This window comes from Monopterus albus, unplaced genomic scaffold (genome assembly GCF_001952655.1).
Source record: "Monopterus albus unplaced genomic scaffold, M_albus_1.0 scaffold41.1, whole genome shotgun sequence".
Classification (NCBI taxonomy): Eukaryota; Metazoa; Chordata; class Actinopteri; order Synbranchiformes; family Synbranchidae; genus Monopterus; species Monopterus albus.
This window is the reverse complement of record NW_018127921.1, coordinates 886,000-896,657: the sequence shown is the minus strand read 5'-3', so window position 1 is coordinate 896,657 and position 10,658 is coordinate 886,000. Positions and strand designations below refer to the sequence as shown.

The 10,658-nt window shown below is 41.7% G+C and overlaps 1 protein-coding gene across 1 annotated transcript in view; it reads left to right on the top strand.

The window, feature by feature from the left end:
- Nucleotides 1-1,680: 1,680 nt before the first annotated feature.
- prrt4b (proline rich transmembrane protein 4b) overlaps nucleotides 1,681-10,658 on the top strand; it is a 51,180-nt gene continuing 42,202 nt past the window's right edge. Inside the window, exon 1 of the mRNA XM_020599520.1 lies at nucleotides 1,681-1,892. The gene's annotated coding sequence lies outside the window, so the exon portion shown is untranslated. The remainder of the gene's footprint in view (nucleotides 1,893-10,658) is intronic.

The window sequence follows — 10,658 nt, the reverse complement described above, 5'->3', positions numbered from 1 at the left end:
GAAATGTATCACAACAGTCAATATGTACAAGAAGAGCTTGCTTACTGTAGACCCCTTGTGATTTTGAAGGTCCATAGTTTTCCAGATCCACTATTCCATAGGACAATATTATGTACTAATATTATAATAATATTATAGCAAAAAAAAGGAGTAAAAATGTCCCTAAACGCACATTTGAGTAAAACAGAACCACAAAAAGGTGTACTATGAACAATAGGACAGTAACATAATCAAATAAAACATGATTTACTACCATATGATAAATATCCTATAAAACTATTACAAAGGGATATTTCCATATGATTTGAGAAGAAGCTCAGTAACCACTGAAGGGAAACCAAAGAGAAAAGGGTGTGTGTATGTGTGTCCAGGGAGGAGAGGGGAGTTTGGACAGAAGATTATGGATTGATAAAAAAGATACAGTCGCCAAAAACGGCCCCAAGTACATCCCCCACCCCCCCAGCCTGGGGTTTGAATTAATGTGTTTCTATTTTTGGCTCTCCCGTGTTTCCAGGGGAAACCTAATGACGCAATGACGTCAATGCAGGTCACCAGCAAGAAGCAGACTGGAGGAATTGAGTGGCTTCCATTAGAGGTTTTGCAGCATTTTCCAAAGAGGAGGGAGGCGAGCAATATGGATTAAGATTAGGAAATGCACAGAAACAAAAAAGTAAATATAGACCGAAATGAATGGGAGGCAATGCGATTGACGTCTAGGAAGAGAGAGGATGGAGGGAGGGTGAAAGGGTGGAGGTGGAGGGTGTGGGAGGGGGGAGGGGGTGAAGAGAAAAATGACGCACGCTTCCTCGGATCGGTGATGACTGGGTGAGCCCATTCTATTTTGATAATTTCCTCTTTGCTTATTGTTGAAGTCAGTATAACAACAACCTGCCATTCTGTTTTCGTGGTTATAAGCAGTGTTGGCATATAGAGAGCCATTGAGAAATTCATCCACGAGTTTGACGGTGAAGCGTGAGTGGCCAGTGTTTTCTCCGGGGAGACGTGTTGATGTGTGATGGTAGGAAAAGTCGTTAAATTGCAAGTGTCTGTGTGTTAACTTTCAGAGTTGATTGCAATTCTTTATCATTAACCGCAGCAGTGGACGTGCTCCGTCTACAGCCCTGCTATTGCAATGCAATACAAATTCTGCAGCCATCGATATATAGTCTGACAGAGAGTGTGCACTGAGGAGAAATACATTTCAGTGTCGATAACTACAATTTTGAGAGCTGGCCGCAATCTTTTATGTATTAGAAATACCATGAATTGATCAAGGCAATACTTGAGAGCAGTGTCGTATAATTGCAATGCCAATCACTCAACATCTTACACCATTTTGGAGAGTACAATGTAAACGATCCGGTGAGATTCCAGTGAGTTTCAAGCTATCTAGAAATGGAGCCGGTTGATCATCATCTGCCAAGAGGCTACTTTTCATAGCCGGGCGGTGTGTGTGTATGTGTGTGAGGTGGAGTGGGGGTGGGGGGGCAGTCGTGCTCCCGGAACCTTAAAGAAGTAATGTTACTTGTTTTGGCGTAAAATAGCGAAGATTATACCGTTCCATGGGTGCACACGTACTCGCAAACATTTATTGCCCACTAGGCAGGCGCGTTATGGCAACAAGTGCCAATTCATGTACGATCAGTTCATACATAGTCTGCACAGCCTATCCTGATGTCCCAAAGCAGACATTTGATATGGTTGTACCAGCTATTCTTATTCTGTTTATTCCGATTTTTAGTTGTAAATTTAGTGGTTTTGTCATCTTCAATTTTGTTTTTCTTTTCTCTAAATCAACTCCACTTTTTCCCTCTTTCCACACACTGAGCTCCAGTGCAGGGCGTTTACCACGCACCGAGGGCTGGCTTTCAGCACCATGGACAGCTCAATGGGTAATTCTCTCCCTACATCCATTGTTCTAAAGCTGATGAGTAGGTCCTATGCAATTGTCTTGGAGCAGTGGACTCATCATCCTTTGCTTTAATGGTAGACCTATCTCAGCAACTTATCCGCGACCGAGAGCTTTAAGTAGTAAAGGGCCTTTAGAAGTGACACTGCGAAAATAAGATAATTGGAGCCCGTTCGAGCAAATCTAGAAACACCTCGTTAGTCATTAGGTTAAATAAATAACCAAGGCACTTCGTCAGTGTATAACGTATAAAAAAAGTAAGATGTAGCACAATGAAGGACACATTTAGAAACAGAGCAATGGGGAATATGACCTTTTTCCCCCCCACATATGACACATGTGGTGAGGTAAAGGTGGCAGATGCCTACGTATGCAGATGGTCTGCTGGGTTTGACGTAACATCCCTTTACAGGCATAGGCCCATTGTCCAGATGTAGTCGTGCTTTGTTGTCTGCTTAATACACACCGCAAAGGGCTTTTAAAAAATCCCTTTTAAATAATGTATTCGCAAATACAGCATGAAATTTCACGATGTACATTGATTTAGAGATTTACACTGGTTTAGTTGGTGTTTCATCCTGTGTTGCATTTTTTGTTTTCAAGATTTGAGTAACTAGTTCAGCTGGATCTTAAATTCAGTACAGGACTTTATTAAATATAGTTTTTTTTTATGATGGTACAGAGTATAGTATTCACCCAGTTTACAATAGACAATACATTTAAATCTGTCTAGATTCAGTAAATTATCAAAGTAGGTCTTAGTTTACATTACATTCAGTGCATCCAAAATATGAAATGGTGACAATACCTCCTCTTTTGTGAATTATATGAACTATTCTTTCTAAAATGCATTTTATAATAGTATATTTACTTCCCAGATAAATTGCAATGAAATACCAGGAACTAATTGGTATTTCTTTTTGTTATAACAGATTGCATTTATTATGAAATAGTATTTCTTATAATAAACATCCCTTAGTCTAGAGACCACTCTAATTAAAGTTACAGTGGCAATACAAACCCTATGACAGTACACAAGAAAGACTGAGTGTATCCTAAATAAAGCAGCAGTTGTCAAAAATTATAATATTTAAACATGAACCGTTACAAAAGGGAAGAACTGATCATAGTGACTGAATAAAGTCCAAAAAGTCTGTAAAAGGGCATTTTATTGTATTGTGTTGTTAATAAATTCTGAATATGCGATGGTCAAAATTACACCTTGTCTGATCTTAGAGTTGATGTGAATCACCCCAGTACATCATGTTATTTATAGCCCTCAGCAACAGCAATTTAGACCTTCAGCAGGTGGTGGCTTTGCAGGCAATTACTTCATTATGAAAAGGGTGTGGCATGGAATAGAGCTACCACAGGCATCGCTGAATTCACACCATATGATGTAGATACTTTCTGTCTATGTCATACTGTATGGTGCAGTGACATGTTCAGTGGCCGACTTGTGATGTGAGGAGGGGTTGAGATAAATGAACGTTTTATATTTTCTGGTTTTCATGTAGTGCATTTTAAATGAAACAGAGGTAATGAGCATGTGGGAACATATTTTCTGGTGACAACATACACCATAACATCGCTCTGACATATCAGAGACTGGTAAGTGAAGTTTTGAATTATCTACACTGAAGGTCTGAGATTTATTACTGCTGCTGTGCTGATTCCTGAATGGTACTTTGAACAGGGCGAGCTAAGAGGGTTTAAAGTGTGGAAACACCCATTGAAGGCTTATTTTTTCCAAATGTAATTAAAATTAGCGTCTGGGATTGTACAGACAGTATATTCAGTTCTTATGGTGCATCAGGCAATTATTCATGTTTGTAAGGAAAACTCAGTGATATCACAACTGTGATGCATATATTTCAAAATTTGACAATATTTTGGAAAAGATTTGGTCCATATCTTTAATTAAATTAGGGATGGATGAAATAAACATTTGTAATGTGTTTTAGGCAGGTAGAAGCATTTGTTTGCCTTCATTAATGTGTAGAGAACACTAAGAAAAAGAAGGATAATGCGGTATGTCTGAACAACACAGAAATAATGTCTCAGCAGGTTAAAGGACAAAGTGAAGGTGCCCACCTTTCTGGTGTATCCTTTTGCATAATTTCCTTATGATGGCCAAAGATACAGTAAGTGCAAGATGGCTGCACACTTGTTTCATCACAAAGCTGCAACAACTTTGGGTCCTCTAAATGTGGTGAGGAAAACAAAGACCAAGTCAAGACCCAAATAACCAGCACTGTCCTACATAAAATCTGCGTGGTCTCATTTTTTTTTTTTTTTTAACCACTATTACCAACTTGGCATTAGGGCTCAGACTGTTTTGTAAGACTGTGTGTTGTTTTTTGGCGGGTGTACATCCCTCTCAAAATAACAAGGGACTACATGACGTCCAGAGCTCTAAATGGAGCTTATTTGTGAGCCCTGGACACAATTTTGAGTGGTTGTAGTTGTATTATCAGGAATTCTGTGCTTACATTTGCCAGTCAGGAGCCTTTAGTATAAGGTTTTCATCATCTGTCATCATCTTTTTGTCCATTGTGGGTCTTTTTGCGGTCTGGGCTTGCTGTTCCTAAGGCAGTAGCCAGGAAGCCCTTACCCCAAAAAGTATCTGCAGTGGATTCTGGCATCTGAACCAGATGTTACCCTTCTGTCTCCCCGATGGAGCAGTGAGTATCTTTCATTTGTGTAGATATTTCAGGGTGAGTACACCACTCAGTTGTGTGCACAGTACTCTGAGGTGCTTGAAGAGCATTCACAATCTGAGTTCATTACAGGCTTGGCCAATGCTTGATGTGCCCCCGATAGCCAAATGGTTATGCTGCGGTGCACCATATACCCCGGCACAGTGCATGTATGGTGTCAGCCATTTGAGTCCAGCTTTGGAGAGGAGACCTTTGTGGCACATCTTCTCTCCTGTCTGCCTCTCCACAACCCACTTAACTTAATATACATAATAAATAAAAGCAAAAAATGGCCCCCAAATATAACATATATTAATTTAAGGCTTGGCCAAACATGGGTGTGGCTTTTGATTGGTGAAATATAAGAATGTGACTTTGAAATAGGAAGCATTTGAGAAGCACATTAAAGGATGTGGCAGAACATATGTTTTCACTTGATCATGCAAACTGAGAAAGGTCTGGCAGCAAAGGCTCTAATTGCAATAAGAAACACCCGTGACCCCGTTCAGGGACTAAGTGGTGGAAAATGAATGAATGAATGAATGGATAAGAAACACACAGCTTTACTCCAACCTCATGAAACAATGTAAAGCTGTATTTCAGGACACTAATTTATTACAGATTTTTGTAAATTTTAACACTCCGATCTGAACACATATAAAATGAGGATATTTACTCAAAACCAGAACACTGGTATTTTAAGTGTTGTTCCTTTTATATAGAGCTGAAATAAAATTAAGTTTAAAATATTACACTGTGTCTTCAACTTTCCAATATATTGTAACCAATGTAAAACCTCCTCTGGAGTTTTTTAGTACTTTGTGTGTGTCTACAGTGCTGAGTGTATCTTATTTTGATAAAGACAGCTACTGAGTGTGATTTCAAATTCTCTTTTTGAGAATGCTTCATAATACTTTATCAGTGAAGTATGAAAAAAATGCAGACACTTCAATATTACATACAAGTACACTGCAGCTGCAATTGATGGAATTCAAAAGAGCAATGCACAGATTATTTGTGTTTAAAAATAAACCAGATTTTATAGTCCAACAACAGCACCAGTGAATCCCAAACTAAATCACTCTTCTTGCCCTGTGGGTGGCTGCAGTACCACACAGACTAATATGAGCAGCATGTTTTCTGGTAGACTGGGCCTCTGCATCCATTAATTGACCTACCTAATCTCTGACTGACCTTCAGATTGGATCCAGAGATTCCCAGTTAAATCACAATGGTAGCCCACAATTTGTGTGTCACGCATTGCTCTGGGCTGTGGGGCAGTGCCACATCCATGTCATCAGATAGGGACATGGGTTGGTGGATGCACTTTGTTCCTCTCCCATTTGCAGTGGAGTAAATTAAATGGGTAACCACAGGCAAAAGACAGTGGAAAGATTTTTTTTCTCATATTACTGTAGTGTCTATTTTCAGAATCTTGATAAAAAATAAAATGTTTCTATGGAAGAAGTAAATCTGGGGTATTTCTTATGTTTTTACAATGGTTGAAACATGTCTAAGTTTTTCTTAAAGGCTTCCAGTGATACACCTGCAACAAAAAGTAAAGTGTATGGATGTAAATTAGAAATACCCTTTGCAGTTAAGCTGCATTTATAAAGATCCGTAATAATTCAAGGTCTTAAATGCATAACTTCTGATATTTTGCATTTTTTAAAGAGATTTGTTAAGACTTCTCCTACAAGCAAATTAATAAAAAAAGAAAGAATGCCATACTCAAAACCAGCTGGTGAACTGCTTCTCAATTAAATCTCTGGGTGAGTATAGCCCTCCACAGGATACTTTGAGATAGTTTGAGAACTGTAACCAAGAGCACAGGCAGCTCCATCAAAAAGTATTGAATCAAATTCAATTGAATCAAAAGAGTTCCTGTCAGGTTTTCATAGGCCCCTGCCAGAACAGTGTTTTTATAGCAGGTTTATTTAGTTAAATATGAAATTCTTATGGGTAGTGTCCTCCTCATGACTTATTCATACCAAAATCACAGTAAAAAAGTGTGTCACTAGCTAGGGCCCACCCTTAGTTATGAACTGCAGTTTTGGGGAGAAAGGCTTTGGGGATCAGCGCTGCTCTCGGGAACTGGTGGACCCCCTGCACAAAAGGGTAGAGAGAGAATTGACAGATGCAGGAAAAAAGAGGAGGGAGGGCAGGTTATGAAAAACGAAGGTGAAAGTGAGTCTTTCTTGGTGGTTTAAATATGAATAGGAGAGGAAGGGGTGTGAGTGTCAGGCGTGCACTGCTCCTGAACTTCAGATTGAAAATTTCCAATTCACTAGCCAGACCTCGTGCTCAGCACATGAAAGAAGAATAGTGCTTGGTGTAGACTTAGTTATCAACTGTGGTTTGGGGGAGAAAGGCTTTGGGGATCAGCACCACTCTTGGACACTGGTGGACCCCCAAAACCTTCCAGTAAATAAGAGCCAATTGGATGCGCTTGAAGTCTTTTGGGTTGAATGTGATGTAGGGTGGAAAGGCCTGGGAAGTCTGAAAACCCATGGTCTTAATGTAATGATCAGGGGTGCCTTTGCTCTAGGTGGTTGAAGCTACTCATTGTTTGATGAAATGTTCAGAGCAGAGGTTGGGGTGAGATGCCGAAGAGAGATAGATGGTCTTGATGTGGTGAAGGAACCAGAACCTACTGGCACCTTGTCTGGAGTCTGAGATGAAAAGGAGGTTGGTCAGGATGGTGTTGTGTGTATTTGAAGTTGTAGGTGATGGGTGAGCAGCTCGTATGGGCTTAAGGCATGCTGAAGCCAGAAACAGGGTTGCCTGGCTGGCTGGTGTCGTTATGTTTAAGAACATAAACGATGATTGGTAGCTCGAGATTTCTTTTGCCAAAGCTGTATTGGATGAAGAAACATGAGGGGGATGGTGGACTGAGTGTGAGGAAAGGGCAGTTGCTGGTTAGTGGTGTAAAAGAGCACCCATAGCCAATGAAGCTGCCTGTAGCGAGGCAGTGGTGTCGGTCATGGAAACAATAGAGACAATGTTCATGGAGGCAGTGGCACCTAATAAAGCGGCTGTGCCAGTGGCAGCTGGCAGAGCAGCCCTGGTGGTGGGAAAAGCAGATTGCAGCCCTGTGTTGGTATGAGACAGGATGGCAGCGAAAAGCCTGGTGCCTACAGGTGGCAGTCTGGTGCTGGTGTAAGAGAAGAAAGAAGCCTTGTTGGTGACATATGTTGAAGTCCTTTGATTAGAAACATCAATTGGTGATGATTGTGGCTTCCAAAATATTTCTAAATATTGAAGCGATGGCAAGAAGACTGGTGGGAGGAACGTGTTCTGGGGCAACAACAGTGAGAATATCATCCTATGATAGATGGATGAGATGGTCAGGGTTTAGTTGAGCAGCACTATAGATGGACAAAGAGGTGTAAGTGTCGGGAGTGCATCTGGAGCTAATGTCCTGGATCTTGTGAGCCGATGTATAAACAGAGATAAGGTCAGGTGACATCCCAGTGTGAAGACCATGCCTGCAGTGAAACAATGCAGGCATGGTCTTTCACATACTTCAGAGAACTGCATCACTGAGGACAAACTGTGAAGCTCAGGACTGAGCTACCATGAGGAGCAGTGATACTGATTATAAGTCATTCCTTGCCACTGTATTTCCTGGTGCAACCCTGATGAATTTATTGCTGACTTGTTATGTAGTCACAGGCTGAAAGGAAGTGACTTCTTCCACAGAATGAGCAGACATGGAAGAAACGTCATGCTGAAATACCATATCCAGTGTCATTATGATCATTATGAGTGGAACAACCACCTTGTAGGAGAACTGGTCTACCCTCTGGTCGATGAAGTAGGGGTGGAGGCTGGACCTGTTCGGCTGAGTGTATGTGGCAACAGGCCAGGGCAGCGGAACACAGAAAACCACAGTATAGAGAGATGGTGAAACAAATTCAGAGACTGTAAGCTCCCCGAATCTATTTGATATTTTGACAGAAAAATGTATGCCTTGGGGCCAACGACCGTATGAGGCTGGGTAGACTCTAGTGGAAGGGTAAGGAGTTCGGCTAGGTCCAACAATCTGTTGCCAGATGTGGGCAGTGACTGAGAATGGCCTGGGAGACAGAAGCAAAGAAGGCAAAGTAGTGGAAACCAGAGAAAACTACAAAGGTGGAAAACAAGCTACTGCATCAGAATATGTGGAAACAAGGTCTGCTGGTGCTGAATGGATGCTCAGTTGAGGAGACAGTGGAGGCTTAACTAAGTCAAATGCTGCTGGTGGGTGGTGGTACTAAACAAACAGTGGCAGAGGACGTAGGTGAAGCTAAGCAGGGCACTGCTCTGAGTTTCCCTGACATAGTGGTGGAGAAGCATACATTGTCACTCGGTAGAGCCATAGGGGTGGTGCGTGGGGGCAGCAGGCGGGGGCTGGCAACTCATTGCCAGGGGCTCGAGAATGGAATGGAACGGAAAGAACAGAATAAAAATGAGGGGACAGGCGACAGCCCAGTGGCCGATGAAGAGAATTATGGAGAAAAAGAGGAAAAGATGACAGGATAAAAGACGGCAGCCCAGCGCCTGAAAAAAAGGACAGTGGACATCTTGGTGTCTGTTGAATGAGAAAAGGAAGGAACAGAAGAAGAACAAATGTGGAAGCTGCCTGTGGCTTTATTCAGGAGGCTGTGGAGGTCTTGGTGGAAGGAGCACACTGAACCTTTAAACCTTTAACAGTGATGCAGAGGCAGTCACCGTTGACTAGAGGTGTGATGTCTATAGAAAAGATAGAGGATAGAGGTAGGCAGCCCAGAGACCAAGAAGAAATGATGGTGGATGTCTTGGTGCCCAGTGAACGAAAAGAAGACTTAACTTAGTTTGGGAGGCTTTGAAGGTTTTGATGGAAGGAGGACACTGAACTGAGGAACTTGCAACAGTGCTACAGAGGTAGATGCCATTGACTGGAGGAATGACATCCATGTGAACGTGACAGTGGGATCCTGTATGGTGGATTGGTTTTGGTAGTATGTAGGAGGAATTTAGGTAACTAGTTAAGAAGCACTGCTTTAGAGTCTGACCTGCAGAACAGCGTGTTTTGTTCCTCTGTCCTCCGAATTGGAGCAAATTAATAAAGAGAGTGACAACATCTCCCTGACTCTATAAGAACACCCCACCCCCACCCACTTATAAATTATTTCTTCGTCTAAGTGGAAGGGAAAGGGAGCAGCTAGTGGTTATACTACAAGGGTGCCCGTTTTTAACCTGGATATGAGAGCAAGAGGTTGGATGTCTGAATGATTTCCTCAGGCGAGGTTTGGACAGAGTAGAAGAGGAAACAGCTGGAATAGATCAGCTTTGTTAGGTAACCTGCAAAATAGAATATGATGCTTCTTTAGACCTGCTACAGTCAGGTCAGAGAGTAACTCTGAAGGCCTTAATGAAAACAAGTGTGAAAGTGCAAAAGCATGGGTATGGGAAAATGACATTTGTTACTGGAGAAATCCCCTGGAAAGGATAGCAATGGCACCGGGATGATCTCTGTTGTGACGAACAATGAGGACTGTGGTGGGAGAAGGCCTCTAAGACTGGAGAAGAGATGGAGAAGTACCGGAGGCTGCTGCAGTCTGTTGCTCAAAATGCTGCACAGTCTGCCAGGCACCATGGATGCTGGAGCAGGGGTAGCGGTGTTACCTTTGAGAAAGCTGAAGTCTGAGACAATCCTGTGATGGAGAAAAAAACAACTCATTATCGGATAAGGAAACGAACAGACAATGGTGAGTAGCCACACATATGTAATTTGATCTGTCCTACAAAAAGCAAAAGTGGAAGTGAATCTTTCTTGATGGTTTAAATGATTGGGAGAGGAAGGGGTGTGAGCTTTGGGTGTGCCCTGTTCCTGAACTTCAGATAGAAAATCTCCAATTAAAATGAGCAATTAAATTGTTTGATGTTCTTGCCCTTCAGCTTTCCAAAGATCTGGTCTGTGTTCTGGTTCTCAGACTTGATATTTTTGCCAAGTATTTTGTTTCAACTCAGTGATGTGATTAAATTGCTGAGTGGACTGAGCAAAAAATAAATCTTGTTCCAGTTAT